General features: G+C 61.6%; 1 long non-coding RNA gene across 1 annotated transcript; it reads left to right on the top strand.

The window, feature by feature from the left end:
• The first annotated feature begins 2165 nt into the window (after positions 1-2165).
• LOC132251107 (uncharacterized) lies at positions 2166-5225 on the top strand. The gene is made up of 2 exons (XR_009462901.1): positions 2166-2626; positions 4118-5225. It is a non-coding gene; the product is annotated as an uncharacterized LOC132251107 (long non-coding RNA).
• Positions 5226-16184: the final 10959 nt, after the last annotated feature.

Genomic DNA, 16184 nt, shown 5'->3' with positions numbered 1-16184 from the left:
AAGTGCCAGCGTCCCTGTTTTACAGAGATGGTCACTGAGAAGGCTACACAGGCCCCTCCAGACAGTGCCGGGGCTCAAACCCCAATCTGCGCTACCCTCGAGCCAAATTTATCCGCGCCACCTTTCCAAGTGAGCATGCCGTGTGCAGCGGCTTGTCTCTCCTCTCCATCCTAGCCAGACCGGACGTGGGACCCAAGAATCCCGACCGCCGACGCTGCCCAGGTAGTGCATGGACACGCGTGTCACCACTGACAGCTCTCCCACGGGCTGATCCACGCACAGGACAGCAGTCTGCTGTTGCAGCTGCTTGTTCCCTTGGCTTCAAGGAGGAACAGCTGCTGGTGACACGCTGGCTGGGAGAGGGGAGGGTCTGCCCCAGCGCGGGCATTGGGGAGCAAGGGGCATTGCTGGCACCTCCATGCGTCCAGTGCAATACGTGGCAGGGCCTTTATCCAGCTACTGGACTGCTCTTCCTCTCCCCCAGGGCCCAGGCAAGCTTCTCCAGGGGCTGACGGGCTTCAGGGCACCAAGCAGAGTCCTTGCATGTGCAACGTGCATTGCAAAACAGGAGGCCAGTGCCACAGCACAAGGCAGCCAGCAAAGGGGAGACCCCCACCGAGCCCTGCCTGCCAGCCCTGTAGACAGAGCTCGGGATGCAGCCGGCTGTGCCCTGCATGTCGGCTTGGTCCCTGCATCTGTGTGCCGAGCGGGGCAGGGCTCAGACCCCCCGAGCAACACAGACCTGCTGCCATCTCTGCCCCCCAGCTCGCACGCTCGCTCAGTCCTGACCCGGCACGCCCGAGCAAAGGGAACGGGTGCTGCATGGGCAGGTTCCCCCGTGCCAGGATGAGCAGAGCCAGTGCCCCCCACCCCCTGCCCCTCCTGGAGCCACGCTGCGGTCCCACGCAGGGAGACGGCGCGCTGCAGCCAGCTCCGCCTGCGAGGGACTGCAGGCATCAATAAGCATCAGCATCAACAGGGGACAGGGAAAGGTTATTTATAAGAAACCAGGCCAAGGAGTGAGAACGCGGCGGGGGGGTGACGCGTGCCACAGGCCACGGAGCGGGGCTGGCTTCTGCTGCTGCCCAAGGAGGCCCAGCCCCACGACCCCCAGCGCTGCGCCTATTTCTAGCGTCTCCCGATGCATCCGGCTCTGTCCTGCAGCCCTCTGCGCCGGGCAGCGTGGGGGGAAGGGGGGCACTGCTTGCCATTAACCCCAGCTGTGCTCTCCTGCTCTTGCTAGGCAGTGCAAGGGAAGATGACAGTCCTCGCTCTTCCTCCAGCGCGAATCAGGAACCATAAGATCACCGCGTCCTAGCGCAGCCGGCCCGGCAGGGCCCTCCGGGGGCCACATCTAGCTCAACCCCCGCCATTCGGGGCAGGATTGTCCCTGTCTGAACCGTCCCAGACAAGTGTCTGTCTCAGCTGCTAGTTAAATGCTTGAGAACAAGTCCTAAGCATGAGTCCCAAAGCAGCAAAACACCCCTGAACCTGCCCAGGTGACGCAGGGGACTTGTCCTGTCCCTGCAAGGACAGGAAGGAGCTTGTTCAATATGCTCGAGAGAACCAAGGGAGAGGACTGTGCCCCCTGCTACGGAGGGAGGCAACTGCCTGGCCCAGCCCATACCAGTCTGCCTAGGGGGTGTAATCCTGACCCTGAGCAGAGGAGCAAGACCCCTGAGCCCAGCAGCAGCAATGCTCGGGGGTCAGTGGTGATGCCCAGTGGGGCTGAGGGAGCACAGGACCATGGGCAGGGGGCAGGCTGAGGTCCCCAGCCCTGCTCCACTGGTCACGGTTGCACTGACCAGTCCCTGGTGGTGTCCTACAGGGTCCCAGCGCCAAGGGGAGGCCGAGCCCCCTGCCCTACCAAGCCCTCATCTGGTGACCAGGGTCTGTTGTGGCCTGAGCGAAGCCCCCGTCCAGCTCCCCCCGGCTGAGAAACCCCAGACCCCCGCCAGCACCGCGTGACACCGTGTAGGATGCCAGCACCGTTCAAACCCGCCAGCCACGACCCATCTGCACAGCGGACATGGGGGATCCGAGCGCGACCCCCTCCACGGCCCGCGTTGGGCTGGAGCCCTGGGAGCCGCTCCGCTCCCAGGCCCCCGCCCCCTGGCCTTGCCTTGTAAAAAATCACTGTAATTAAAGCGTTTGGGAAGCACGGATGGGAGCCCAGACAAGCATCCCAGCGCGCTCCACGCCCAGCCCAGCTTCCTGCTGCGCCCGCGCCCCTGGGCGCTGCGCCTTCCCGCTCCTGCAACACGCCTTGTCGGGCACAGGGCACGGTGGCGGTTCCCAGGCCGGCGTCCGTCTGAGGGCTCGGCCACGGGCCAGCGGGGGAGACCGGCGGGGTCTGCAGGTCTCCGAGGAGCTGGAGAGCCGCAGAGAAGCCCGGCAGGGCGCGACGTGGCCGGAGCAGCCACACCTGGGCTGCGTGGGATGCTGGCAGACACGGGGGCGGGATGGGAGCCCAGCGGCGCGGGCGATGGGGAAGGCAGAGCCTGGGCGACTGGCTTTGCCAGTGAAGCAGAGGTGGGTGCGAGGCAGCCGAGCGCCTGGGGCACAGACGTGGCTGCCGAGCTGCTGATCCCCCCCGTGCAAGACACCGACCGGCTGTGAATTGCAGGTGAGCGCGGAGATGGGGCTCCCAGCGCCTGGGGCTCTGCATGGGTCGTGGCTGGGCCCAGGCCCCTGCTTTCCGGGCGGGGGGCCCTCGGGGAGCCATCCAGGCTTGAGCAGGTGGGCGGACTGCAAGTATTGCACAGGCCCCGACATCCCTGTCTCTGAAGGCACGGCTGGCCCTTCGCCAGGAGTAATTGGGGCTGGAGCAGAGCTGAGACGAGTCGCCGGGCACCCAGCCAGCACTGCGGGCACCTCCCTGCTCCCCCTCCCGAAGCCCCCCGGGGCACCGCTCTCCCCGGCTGCCCGGACCAGAGCTGGGGAGGTGCGGCTGTCTGCACCCAGCAGCAGCCCAGGCTGCTACCCCGTCTTGCCAGCTTTCCCACCTCCGGTGGAAGGCAGCAATGCCTTGCCCTGAGCTGGCAAGCATGCACCAGGTGCCAGGCGGGCTCGCCCGGGGCCGCGGCGAGCTCTGGCGGCGCTCTGCACCCCGCAGCTGGCCCTGGTGCTTCAAGCGAAGGGAGGAAGCGCTCCGGTCTCCTCCGCTCCTCCGACTAGAGGAGTGCAGGAGGGGCGCTTACACGGACTCACGGCAGATTGGGGGTGGGCTACTGCAAGGGCCCTTCTTCCCACCACCCTGGGAGCTGCCCCCAGGGTCCTGGCCCCTCTGGGCAGAGCACACCTGGGTTCTTCTGGACAACCTCCGTGTCCACCTGGGGCAGTGAGACCCCAGGGGCCATTGCATCCCGCTTCAAGGGTTCAGGCTTTTGTCCTCCCCACGGCCTCACTCCCAGCAGACACAGCCCAGCTCCCCCAGCCCTCGCTCAGACCCGGCTCCCAGCTGGCATTGCCCCCCTTGCCACGTGCCCGACAGCCTCCTGACCCTTCTTCGGGGCCCAGGCCACCCGGAAAGGACTGACGCACTCGCCCCGGCTGTGGGTGCAAAGGAATTTGGTGGCGGTCCAGCTTCTCTGTCCTCGCTTAGGCTCACGGTGCCAGTTCACACGGCCTCCCAGTGCAGCCACAGGATCCACTCCAGCCCTTACCAAGGGGTGGGGGCCATAGCTCTACCTTTCACAGAAGTGTCCCCAGGCCGGGGCACATGCCTCTGCCCCCCTCGCCCCCCGCAATTGGGTGCCACTCACCAGGAGTGGGGCAAGAAGAGGCCTCGGTGCTGCCAGTGTGTGTCATTGTCCTTCCACTGAACCACACATGCGTGTGCACGTGGTCAAGTCATGTGGCTGACACGCATGTGCTGCTGTGTTCGCTGAATCCTCTGTCCCGTTGTGCCCGTGTGCCCCTTTCCCTCCTAAAAGCAGTCTGCTCCGAAGTGAGCAGTCAGCAGAGCTTCTGCGCTACGCCCCACAGGCCCCTAAGTGTGCATGCACACAGGTCTGCAAGTGTACATACACATGCACACTGGCAGTGCAAACACTCAGCTCCAAGCTGAGTCAATGGCTTTGCAGTAAATAATAATTACGTTCTTTATCTGTGCCAGGTAACTTCCCCTCGGTGCAGAAGCACTTCTCCAGCTGGCCTCGGTGCAGCTGATGGCCTGGGTTTTCCAGCTTCCCAAGGAAACGTCGCAGTGTGACCTTTTACCATTTGTACAGCTCAGGGGGGACTGCTAAGAGCAAGGCCCCTGCCCGCGCTGGCCACGCTGTCTGACCCCAGCTTAGCTTTATTCTGTTAAAAGGCACCATAAAGGCAGCACGGCTCTTTATTGATGTTTCTCTGTGGCGGAGGGAGCTTGGCAGCAGGCTTTCAGAGAGAAGCTCATTTCGGGCTTCCCTAGAAGGACTGATTTCTATCAGAAGAATAGCCAGCGAGTCGATGAGGGTTTTCCTGTGAGCATCTCCCATCCCCATTGCTGCTAATACAGAGTTGCAATCTCTGAAGCCGATGCCTCGAGGCAGCCCCAGAGAGACTAGGAACGCTGACCTCTCGTTTGCGCCTAATTGCAGGGGATACATGTCCTCAGCCAGGCTGCTTCTCGCTAGCCTGAGTGAAAGGGGCCACAACTCGTGGGTGGCTGCTGCGGGGCAGCGCAGCCAACGCGTGCAGCAGGAGCCGTGGCGCTCGCCTGCCTCTTAGCTGCGCAGTGCTTTCCTTTAAACAGCGGCCATGCAGCCGCGTTATCCTGAGGGCCGGCGGCCGGAGCCTTGTTTGCACGGCCGTGACAAGCGTGGGCTGGAGTAGCGCGCGGCCGCTATCACGGAACGAGCGCAACAATGACTCTGTCAAAGAGAGACGGCTCAGGGCCCCAGAGAGGCTGAAGAATAAAGGCTTGTTTGGGGGGCTCTATTCATCGGGCCCCTTCCGTAGGTGGACGGCAGCAGATTAGAAGGAAACATTATCTCTCTGGGCAAGTTCAGAAGGGCAAGCGAAGCCAAACTGGCACGGGCTGTGTCTCAATGCATCGCTCTCTTCGCTCCCCGAGTCCGTGAGAACAAAGTGCTCAGTGTAAATGCTTACCAGGCCCTTTTCTTTCCCTGCGGGACTACCAAAGTTCAGCATGAGACGGAGGCCACGTGTTGGCTATTCGTCCCCTACAAAGAGCGTTTGAGGCCAGAATTTAGAGTCTCATAAAAACATTATTGTCTGCAGCCTGGGACATTTGTTTGCTGGGGCAACACGGCGCTGAAAAAATGTGACCCCTCCAGCAGCTGCGCGCCTCGCCCTGCCGGTCATGAGCTGGCCCACCTTGGAGGGCTCCCCTCGCTTCACCCCACCGCGCTTGTCCCCGAAGGCCCATGCGCTGGTGCGTGCGGTTGCCTTTCTCTGCAGCCCATGAGATTGGGCACCGCGGGACGGGGTGCCCAGCGGGCACAGGGATGCCTCTGTCGCAGGGGCATCGCTTTGCTCACCTGCTTATGGTCCCCGAGTCCCGGCCCATTTCAGGCTCCCATCCTATGGGATGATCTAACTTTCCCTTCTAGCCTCAAACCGTTGCCTCAGTGCAACACGGGATTTGCCTACGCAAATCAATGCAAGACACTTCCGTCCCGTTCTGTTGTTGTTTTGACAAAAAGCATCCACGTAATTATTGCATCGTGTCTGTGCCTGCCTGCCTATAGGATGCCTGGGCGAGCTCTGACGGAGCAGCGCTCGGCAAGCATACGGCCCTGCAACGGGCTCTTCTCCGTGCGCACAAACGGGCCCCAGGCTGGAGTGGGATTTGGGTAGTGGAAGCAGGGCCCTGAGGTCCGGTAGCAGCGGGCATGGGTGGCAGGGCAGGGGGCATTGGGTGGTGTCCTCTAAAGACTCACGACAAGACGACTGAGAAAATGATGCATGAGAGCAGAGAAAGTCCAGGTGCTTTGACCGGTGTCTGGAGAAAGTGAGAACCAAAGCTCTGGAGGAGACCTGGAGGATGGCTGCAGGTCTCACCGTCTCTGAAGTCTGATCCAGGCCCTTCAGCACCCGCTTGGCCTCCTGTTTGCATGAGGTCCATCACTGCAAGCACCCCGGGCCTGACGTAGACTAGCTCGGCGATCCCGTCAGCAAGGCATGGTGGGTTCAGCCGATCCCTGTCCCCCGGCTCTGCAGCCCTCTGCCTTCCCAGGCCCGCTCCACCAGCTTGCACACAGCGCTGCCACCAAATGAGCAAAACGCGGGAGCGTGTGCTTGGAAAGAGCTGAGGAAACGTGGAATACATTATCAGGCCGCAAAGCTGCTGCAGGTGGTTAGCGAGCCTGGCAGGGAAAACACCTCCCGGGAGGGCTTCTCCGGGCGTGCGGGTAAGGATCCTGCTGGCAGGGATGTATGGAGGGGTGCAGCCCCGCACGGGACTCCTTCGGCGAGCGTTCCCAGGGCCAGGAGGTCCAGCGAGCGGTCACTTCCCCTGCCACGGGGTGACCTCGCTCCTGCGTGCCGCCTGGTCCAAAGCCGTGCTGGGGCACAGATGCCAGGGAGACCTCAGCAGGAGGGAAGGGCAAGGCCGGCCCCTCCATGGGCTGATTATCCCCCTTGCCGCCTCTCCGAGCCGAGGGGCTGCCGCCTAATGAGCAATCAGCTGATTGCGCCTGCGATGGCGGGCAGGGTTTCTGCAGGGCTGCATTAGGCTCCCTCCATTAACGCAGACCCCCAACACTCCTGGGGGGTTGTCTCTGGGTCTCACGGCAGGAGTGCAGACGCTGGGCCATGCAGAAGGCCAGATGCCACGATGACGGGCCCCGGGGTGGATACACAACGGCGCAAGGCGAAATGCCTTTCCGGCTGCAACTCAGGGATGCAGCCAAGATGAGGTCCCGGGCGCGGTGGGATCTGCACCCGTGGCCCAGCTACCCGCTCACAGCGCCGGGGGGCACTGCCCGGTTGCACGGGGGCTCCTCGGGCCACGAGCCGGTGGTACCGGGCACGGCGGAGGGAGGCGTGGAGCGTGAGAGGGACCCTCCCTCCCCGACACCCCCGTCCCTACCCCTACCCCTGCCATCTGCCGAGCGTGCAAACGGGCACAGATTGTCGGCGTCGAGCGCTGACAGGGACTCGCGGCTGCATCAGATGGAAGCGCCGCGAACAGATTGATCCCATCCCGGGAGCGCCGCTCGGGACGTGGCGAGCTGCAGCCGATGGGGTGCAGGTGCTGGGGGCGGCGCTGCCAGCTCACGGCGGGCACGTGGGGTTTGTGGGACACCCCAGGGCACCCAGGAATGGGCTGGGGAAAGACTTCGGCTGCAATGTGGGATCGGGGCAGGAAGGACATCGCCCCCAGCATTTAGCCAGCATGCTGGCATGGTGCTTTGGGACTGGGCTTGGCGACTCAGCCGAGGGATGGAGCAGGAGCTGCAGAGCCGTCGGCCCATGGAGCTGCGGTCGTGGGAGTTCCCTGCACAACCGGACCCGGTCGGGCCGGCTCTGGGCCCCTCCGTGGTGCTCGGCCAGCCTAGCTCCTTGCACTTTTGGCCGCGCCGGGCCATGGATCAGGGGGGCTGCGTTCCCCACCACCTCCCCAGGGCTCTCCTCCCAGCACCTGCCCCTGGCCTTGGCTTCTGGTGCAGCTGGAGGAGTTTGTAAGGAGCGGGGCTGGGGGGACCTGGCTCGGGCAGCTGTCCATCTCTCTGCTGGTCTTCATATGCGGAGGCCTCCAACCTGCAGAGACCGAGCCCCCCTGCTTGACCTCAGCTCTCAGGCTTGCTCTGCTCATCCTGGCATTGAGGGAGAAGGTTTGCAAGGACTCGGGCTGCTCCTTTCATCCCCAGACAGGAGGAGAGCTTGGGCCGCCTAAGCAGCTGCGTGCCCAAAGGGGACAAGCCCCTCATCCCACTCGCAGGGCCAAGGGAATGGGATGTGGCAGCATCTGTGCCGGCGGATGGCATCTCCAGGCCCCCGGGGGCTGCCCAGCGCCTCTCGCATCAGCCTGGCCCGGGCATCACGTCTCAGCGTCGTGCCCGGGAGCGCAGGGGGCACCGCGCAGACCAGTGGGGAAGGAGGCAGCCTTGCCTTGGACAGCCGCAATGGGGCAGATGCGTGGGATGGGGCAGGAGAACAGCCATAGCAGGTTGGGAGGATGGGCATCTTATGCCAAGCTGATCACAGAGACTCAGGGGTTGTGCACACAGAGCCGTGCAACGTGCTTGTGCAGTGTGTGTGCAAGCAGGTGGGTGCACGGACCCGTCTCGTGCCCTGCGCACCCCTGGGGTGCTGGCTTCTTCCCGGGCAGGGACCTGGGAGTACTGCGACCAGCTCCCCGGTGGAGATGATTGAGCCACAGCCGCTTCCACGGGGAAGATAAACTGGCCATTGTTGCCAAAAATAAATGTTAGTGTTCCAAATCCACACTTCAATAGCACCAGCTCATTAGAGATGCATATCATTTGGCTGGAGTCCCACACCTTCCAGCTCGTTATAAATATGCAGTTGCTGCTGGCTCTACCCCAATCATCTCTGCAATCAGAGCTTTTAATTAGGTTAATTAAATTGTATCAAACCTCGCAGGGACGCAGTTCACTGATGCTGATGAGGCAGCCAAAACAGACCTTAACTCCGGCTCTAATGAAGGCCCTGCTGCCTGCTGCAGCTAATGACAATGCATAATAAATGAGAGCTTCCCTAGAAAGGTGCATCAGGGCTAGGGCTGCAGTAAATGATGATCTCTGTTCACTCGCTTACTATTTCTGGCTCCGTGTCTGCTGAGCCGGGAACATCCTGGGAACAGGTTGGCACTAAATCACGGGCTCCTACCTGCCCAGACCCCACCGCTGCCCTGAAAGCGCTTCGGGGCTGGAGGCTTTCAGCGCACACCCTTGTAGAGGGGCCGTTTGGCACCTGGGTGCCTGGCTTCTCCCCACATGGAGCAGGGGTGCTGGTTGAGGCACCCCGGGTGGATGTAGCTGAGCAGCGGTATACAAGCAGTAACCGAGCTGCATGCATGCAGCTCAACAAGAGCGTCCAGTGGGGCTGGAAACCTGGGATTGGGCCCACGTGCAATGATGCCAAGGCAAGCAGACGGCCCAAAGTCGCTGCCCCATTCACGGCTGGAAGCTGGTGTTGAAGCCCTGACCTGGCCGTGGGAACCGCTGGGAGCTGGAGCAGCGAGTGCCTCCATCACCGCGTGGAAACGGAGCCACCGAGGCACAAGGAGCCCAGCGGTGCAGTGATGCTGTGGGGCTTTGGGCAATCCCGCTGTAAAGACCTGTGCTGGGGTAACGCGAGAGGAGGGAAAGGGGGTGTCTGTCCAGAGCCGGGAGCCGAGTCCCTGACCCTCTACAAAGCCCTGCTCACGGCTCTGCTCGCTGGCACGGTGCCCCCAGCACGTGCGTGGAGGGGTGGAAGGGCTCTGGCGCTGTCCCGGCAGCCTCCGGTGAATGGAGAGATTTTCCCGAAATCCAGGCCTGCTGCACTGACCTGCCGGCTGCCTCCGGCCTTGCTGGGAACGGGCCCGGCGGGAAGCCCGCCGGATCCGCCGCAGGACTCGCGCCTGTTCTCCCGCTCATAATATATCGCTGCAGTTGCCTGGAGATAATCCTGCAAACATTTTAATGTACCCTGCTATTAACTTTTATAGGCAGTCATTACCAATTGAGTTCCCGAGCTTGAACAAGGAATTACATTAAGTGATTATACGGCAGACGATGATTCTGAGTCACCTGGAGCCCGAGCCGCCAGTCGGTGGGGTATTTTGATATCTGTGTTTTGCAAGCTGCAGGGAATCTCCTTGCCAAGGAACTTGTTGGTTCAGGCTCCGGTGCTATAATTATCCCGAGCGGAGCTGCAGCCAGCGGCCCCTTCTACCTCCCCTCCGGGGCCCGGCCGGCAAGGACGATCCGGCTGGTTCCCCTTCTCTAAAGGGTGCGCTGGTGCTGGCCGCCGTGCTGCTCCCCGGGACGCAGGCACCTGCAGCTGCGGTGGGTTTTCCAAGGCAGGGAGTTTGGGCCAAACCTTACCCTGGTCTGTCCATCCTCTCCCCCACGCTGATAGTCTCTTGCATGCCTGTTTTGGCCCTTGGAGACAACCAGCAGCACTGGGACACTCTCCTGCCACCTTCTAGTCTTGCATTGCCCTCTATCCTGGCTGCAACATGAGGGGCAGCCCCTAGTTCACACCTCGGGCTGTGTTATTGCCAGCTGCTGGGCTCCCTGCCGGCAGCAGAGGTGCTGGGCCTGAGTCCCCAAGGGCATGACCTGGGCTGGTAGCTTCCAGGCCATTTCTGTGGCTGCAGCCCCCACTTTCTCCTGCAAGATGCTCTGAGCCTGCTCCTTGCCGGGGATGCGTCCAGGCAGCATTACCCGGGACCGCATCGCTCCCTGCACCCTCCAAGTGCACACAGCGTCCATGTCCCCGAGGCGTCCAGCACCTCTGTTGAAGCTGCCCCTACCAGAAGGGGCCCCTGTGCCCAGAGCCAGGGCCCCAGCGCTGGCGTGGGCTGCTCACGAGTAGTCAAGGCACCAGGATGGACATCCTGCAGCTCCAGCCCACTTTCCTGGGACAAGGTCTGTTGCAATGCAGCTGGTGAATGCATTATACCGCAGGGGTTTCCTTGCACTAGTGCCTAAGGGAAGAGCCCGGGAGCCTGCGCTGTGGGGAGAGGGGCAGGGGACAGCTGCGCCCCTGAGGCAGGCAGCGGGCTGAGGCAGCAGAGCTGGTGCACAGGGAACAGGGTGTGCCAGGCATCCCGCAGAGCCTGCTCACATCAAACCCTGCGATAAGCAGCTGCGTCTGCTCCCAGCCCACGGACTGCAATCAGCTCTTCTATCCCATAATAACCTGCCCCCTTTATCCTACTGGGAATAGGCAGGTCCTTTCCAGAGATTAGCTTGCGCTCTTCCTTCCCGGCAGCCATCCTGCCAGCGGGGACTGTCTGCAGTTCACTTCCAATGCACGCACCAAACTAGTCCAGTCCCAGCTGAGGTTGCACATGCTGCCTGGGGGTCATTCCCATCCTCCGGTTACGTCCCGCTCCTTCTCTTCCGTCCTTGCCAGCTTCTCTCGTGACAACACGGGGAGGCAGGTGGAAAAAAATCTCTGCACTTGCATTTGTGCATGAAGGAAATGGACTCTCCAGGGCTCAGCACCCACCTGCAGCCGGGCAGTGGGCAATAGCCTGCCTGGTGGGAAGCTGGGGGCCAGCTGGGAACCATGACCAGCTAACGAGGGTGGAACTGCAAAGGGGGTTAAGGACGTCAGGAAGGAGCAGAGAGGGCAGGTAGCTGTGCTGGGGAGAAGCCAAGGCCATGATGCCCCTGTCCTGAAGTCGGGAGGAGACAGAAGGGCTGGTTTTACTTGGCTTGTGAAGTCAAAGTTGCAGCAGCGCAGGACAAGATAGCCTGGGGAACCGAAACCGGAGCGGACTCATCTGTACAAGACTACGGAGCAAACAACCTGCTTACAGGAGCTAGCCAAGGGCACTGAGCGCCTGGATGTAAGTGCTCTTGCGTGTGCTGAGTTACACCTGTGTCTGTTGGGAAGGTTATTGCCCAAGTGTGGGAGAGCTGGCAGGGGAGGCACCACGAGGTGTTTTGGCCCAGATGACTTTACTGACCTGGCAGGAGAGATCCCCGTCTTCTGGGTCTCGAACGACTCAGTGCAGTTAGAGGGTGAAGGCCCGTCCCGTGTGCTGCAGGCAAGCAGACCCCTGCCAGAGTCCACAAATGCCTCCAAACGGGGCTGCGCACTCCATGGCAATGCAGGATTGCTTTCAGGCTTTCCCTCTAGCTTGCTTCTTTGGCCTTTTGGCTCCGGGCAAGCGAGACCAGGGGGCACCTGAACTCCAGGGCCTCTAGGTGTGAGGTTTGCATGTAGGAAGCCTGCCATGGATTTGGGAGTATCCAGAGCCCCGGGCTGAAACGCCTGGGTGGGAAGAGACCATGCAGGCTCAAATGACCGAGCTCTGCTCTGTCGACAGAATTGGGAGCTGATTTGGCCCAAGATGTGAAACTTGAAACAAAACAAAAGAAGTGTGAGAGCAGGTTAGACAGACGCCCACCTAGGATGCCTTAGTCCTGGGTGACCCTGCCTGGAGCAGACCTGTTTGCAGTGGCAGTGGGGAACAGCAGCCCCGAGCCCACGGGGAAGGCAGCGAGCTGATCTTAATGAGGGAGGCCACTGAATGCCAAACAGCCGAGCGCCGGGGACAGCTAATGAGACAGCAGGGATGGGAGCGGGGGCAGAGGTTCGCGACGATTGCTCCGAGGGGGGACGCGGAGCAGAGCGCCCCAGCCTGCAAATGAGCCCAAGGAGCCAGTGCACACCACCCAGCAAAACGCTGCCAGGATGCACTCACTGGTGACCCCCAGCCAGAGCCAGGAGGTTGACCAGGAGGCCCTGGGACCTGGCGGGGCCGTGGACAGGGTGTGCATACAAGGAGAAGTGCACCCCTGCAAAAGGGGCTGGTTCTGGGGTGCCCGAGGATCGCACCGGATACGCGCCCGCGGGGACGGCTCCGTGCAGGAGCTGCCTCGAGCAAGGGCTGGACCAGACGTGACCTCCCGAGGGCCGGCTGCTCTCGGAGTCTGAACCCCATTTCGTGTCCACTCCCTCCGCCGTTCGCCTGCCTCCAAGTCAGGCCCATCCAAAATCCACGGGACAAACCCAAGAACGCATCGGCCTGCCCGAGGAGCCAGCAGCGCCGGGGCGGGGGGGTTACTTTTCACTTGCCCCTGAAAACCGGTGGTTGCTGCTGTCTCCTCGGGGGATCTCCTCGTTAGCCACCAAGGCTAGAAACAGCCCGTCCACAACGAGGGCAGCGAAGGCTCTTTCGCAGCCTGTCCCAAAGCCCAGGAGAGTTGCTCCCGGCAGAGCCCAAAGCCGCTCCTTTCTCCCCGGTCCGAGAAAGGGACTGCGTCTGGGCGCCGCCGGCATGCACCAGCTGCAAACGCTTCAGGGGAAAGTGCGTTTAAACCTTCTTTTAAAAACTGTTTTCTGTTGGGATTGTGAGCAGCGCCTCCTGGATGCATCCCTGGGTTGGGGGGACGCATCTTAGCTTGTTTCTATGACGCCCAGATTTCGGGCTCGATTGACCTTGACAGTTTCTCCGTTCAGAGCTGCCTCCGGAGCCAGCGCTCAGCACGACGGCCAGGCCCCGGAGGCTTTGGGAGATGAATAAAACGATGCTTCAAGTTGGCTGCAGCTGGTTCCCGGAGAACCTGCTGAGCTGCTCCCGTGGCCGGTGCCAGCCGGCCGTGGCACCTCCTAATTCGAGTCAAGGCTGGCTGGCACTGTCCCAGCGAGGACAGGCTGCTGGGGTCCGGGAGAAGAGGCTCACGCCGCAGCCCGGCCCCGAGCGGGGCGTGGGAGAGGCCCAGCCGGGACGGGGGCTGGAGCACCTGACCGGAGCTACGAGGCGGCTTCTCTAGACAGGCTTGCCTCGTCGCGTCGTGTCCTGACACGTCCGGGCTCTGCACTGGTTTTTCCAGGGTGCGTTCACACACGGAGGCTCCCTCTCAGGGTGTCATCGAGGCGTGTGCCTGGGCCTGGGATTACCCAACGCACAGCGGACACGGGTGGGAAGCGTCGGCGATGACCTCTGCTAAGGCAAAAGGGCAGGGAAGTGCAGGGCAGCATCCCTGGAGGGGTAGAGGAGCGCCCACGAGATGCAGGACAAGGGGAAAAGGCTTCACCCGCATCAGCTCAAGTGGAAGAGCGACTTTCGGACGAACCTGTTTGCCCCTGCAGCTGGGCAGGGCAGCGGGGTCCTTTCCCAAGCGTTTGGCTCCCCGAATGGAGCGAGTTGGTTGAATAAGGTATCTTGCAACTGCCTGTGAATGATTTGCCCCCTCTGCTAGCAGGAAGTGCAGCCCCGCGGCCTTTCTTTAACCCACCTGTGGGATGTCCCAAAAAAGGCTCCTGAGAGACTAACTGAACTGCGAGCCTGGCTCAGGCGCGCTTTGCCCGCTGGATACGACGGGCGTGCTCGCAATGCCGCAGGCTGCAGAGGAAGAGCATCGTACGGTACTAAAAGTCATCCTCAAGAATGAGCATCCTGCATGCAAGTGAGATTTGGGAAGAGAACAGCTGCATCAGAGCAAACATCCAGGGCCTGTGGCTCTCCTGGGACAAACCTCGCTGTCCAGGGGAAAGGGATCGGGGTTTGCATGCTGACGAGTGTGGCTGCACATGCCGGATCGCAGCCCCTGCCTAGGTTGGAGCAGGCACCTGGGGACCAGCTCCCAAATGCAGTCTGCTGGGGACAGGTTTCTCACCCGGAGCAGAGGGCCGTCATCTCGGGCAGCGCGCGGTGCCCAGGGCTGAGTCCAGAGAGCCGCCCCCCTCCCCGCTGGGAGCCCCGTTCTGCGGGGCACTGCTGCCACCTGCTGGGCCCAGGCCTCGGCCTCTGCTTCGCGGGGGCCACGCTAGGAAGCACGCGTGTTGCTCGTGGCACGTCTGCTCCACGCTCGGTAGAGATCGAGAAGGACATGCTTGGAGCACCCGTCTCCGCTGGAAGCCAGACAGGTGCTAATAGCAGCCCCGTGGCAGGGACGTGTATGAGCAGAACTGCAGGCACGAGCTCAGACTACCTCGTCCATGCCCGTTCTGCCTTGGACGTGCGGTTTCCAGAGGCCGTATGCGCTAGTCACAGGATCATAGAAAATGACAGCTGGCAGAGACCTCAGGAGTCGTCTAATCCAACCCCCTGCTCCAAGCAGGACCAGCCCCAACTACATCACCCCAGCCAAGGCTTAAAATCCTCCAAGGATGGAGAGTCCACCACCTGTCTGGGCGAACCTGGTCCAGTGCTTCACCTCCCTCCTAGAGAGAAAGTTTTCCCTAACATCCAACCTCCCTTGCTGCAACTAGTGGAGAGCCCTGGGCAGGACCGAGTGCCAGAAGCGGGCTTCCAGGCTGGGCTCTGGCCAAGTCCTTCAGGCTGGCAAAGGCAGAGCGAGGTGCCCAGGCTGAGATTTCAGAGAAGCTGAAGGCAAGGAGGCAGCCCAGCTCCACAGCTCCCTCCCAAAGCCGGGCCCCAACTCCGTGCTTCGGCCAGTTCAGTTTTCAGGCCCGGGGCCCGGTGTCCCCTGCTCCAGCGGGAGCTTCATCCTGGCATTCGCCTCCTCCTCCTCCTCCTGGTGCCTAGCAGAATCCAGGGCCCGGCTCTGCAAACACTGGGCGCCCCTTCTCTTCCTGGGAGGAAAAGCAGTGCATGCACCTCAGGAGCTGGGAATCCTTTACCCGTGCTTTGATGCTGTAAGTGCTGGCCCTGGCAGGTCGTTTGCTGCCTGCACACTACGCACACTTCACGACCGTTTGGGTTTGGATTCTGCACCCGAGAGAAATCATCATGTCAAAAGGTCTGGGGATTTTAACTGTCCTACACCTTTCCTGCTCACTGCTGCTGTTTTTCCCCACCACTGTGGGCAAGACCAAGTACAGTAGTTTTCTTGGGCTTCTTCGTAGCAAAAAGCCCCCGGCTGTTGACAGAAGGGAGCTTGGTTTGGTTTAAACTTGTTTGCTTTTCCCACAGCACTTACACTTTCCTCCCTCTGCCCTCCCCTCATTCCTGTACCGTGAAGTCCCATTAACCTAGGGCAAGTGAAGTTAGCTCGTGCTCTCTATCGTTCTTTGAAAAAAGCATATCCTAACTGCTTTCAAGAAGCAAACAAGAGTCCCTCTCAACCTGCTGCACGTGAAAGGAGGGGACAGAGGACATCTCTGGTCGCTGTCCGATGCCATGCTCTTCTGTTCCTGCTGCCAAACTACAGCTTCTCACAAACCCCGTCTCCTCCAGAGCAGCCGGAGAGAGAACCAGTGAAGGAAGGGGTTGAGTTCACCCTGGACAGCCCAGCCTCAGAGGCTTGGCTACTCACAAATGTAGCCCAGATGCACAAACATGGAAAACTTCCTCCCCTGGTGCCTGAAGTTGCCCGAGCTGCTCTGGGCAGTTCAAGGCACATGAACTAACGGCCCTCGCGCAGCTTTCCCACCAGTTGCTCGGATGCTGCAGCAATGAAGAGAATGCGAATGGAACGGGAGACCCCCCCGACGCCCTGGGCCTGGCTTCCCTTTCTGCGCGGGAATCTTGGACAAGCCTCTGGCGCTCAGGGGGCCAAGCGATTTACAGGGCACAAAACACCCAATGCAAGAGCAGCTGCATCTCCGTGACACTTCTCTGGAGCCCTTATGCCTTCCCA

Source organism: Alligator mississippiensis, chromosome 6 (assembly GCF_030867095.1).
Source record: "Alligator mississippiensis isolate rAllMis1 chromosome 6, rAllMis1, whole genome shotgun sequence".
NCBI lineage: Eukaryota > Metazoa > Chordata > Crocodylia > Alligatoridae > Alligator > Alligator mississippiensis.
The sequence above is the reverse complement of the archived record's forward strand: the minus strand, read 5'-3'. Positions and strand labels throughout refer to the sequence as shown.